Genomic DNA, 686 nt, shown 5'->3' on the forward strand with positions numbered 1-686 from the left:
AAAAATAATTTTTCACATGAATTTTTTTTTTTTTTTTTTTACTTTTTAATCACACATTTAAAAAAAAAAAAATCAATTTTCACATAACATATTGTCAAAATCTCAACCAAACATGAGCGAACTGATAACTATAAGCCTGCGAAACAGACAATCGAAGGACTGTCTTCCTTTGAAATTTTCTCGTGAAACATCCCAGTACTTATGGCTTTTTTCATTTTTTATATCCCGTCTTTTTTGACATCTCCTACAGTTTTTGACATCTAAATAAACTCATATATATATATGAAAATTTCTCGTGAAACATCCCTGTACTTATGACTTTTTTCATTTTTTATAGCTCGCCTTTTTTGACATCTTATATAGCCGCTGTTAGGCATCCATTATTTCTCATTAAATTAAATTAAATTTTTCTCTCTCTTATTTTTAACCACATAATTTTAATAAAATAATATGATACGTAAACCAAAAATTTTTCTTTTATTTTCAACCATTCATTTTTCAAAAAAATACTATTTAAAACATTATAATCTCTAAATAATAGAGCTCAAACGGGGGCATAGTTTTTGACATCTAAATTAAAATATTATGTCTTGACATAATAAGAAGTCCTTGTTTGGCCCTATTTTCAAAAATTCATTTTTTCATAATGTTATTTTCAACTACACATTTTGATAATTTTACACATA

The sequence above is a fragment of the Olea europaea genome, unplaced genomic scaffold (assembly GCF_002742605.1).
Source record: "Olea europaea var. sylvestris unplaced genomic scaffold, O_europaea_v1 scaffold2179, whole genome shotgun sequence".
NCBI lineage: Eukaryota > Viridiplantae > Streptophyta > Magnoliopsida > Lamiales > Oleaceae > Olea > Olea europaea.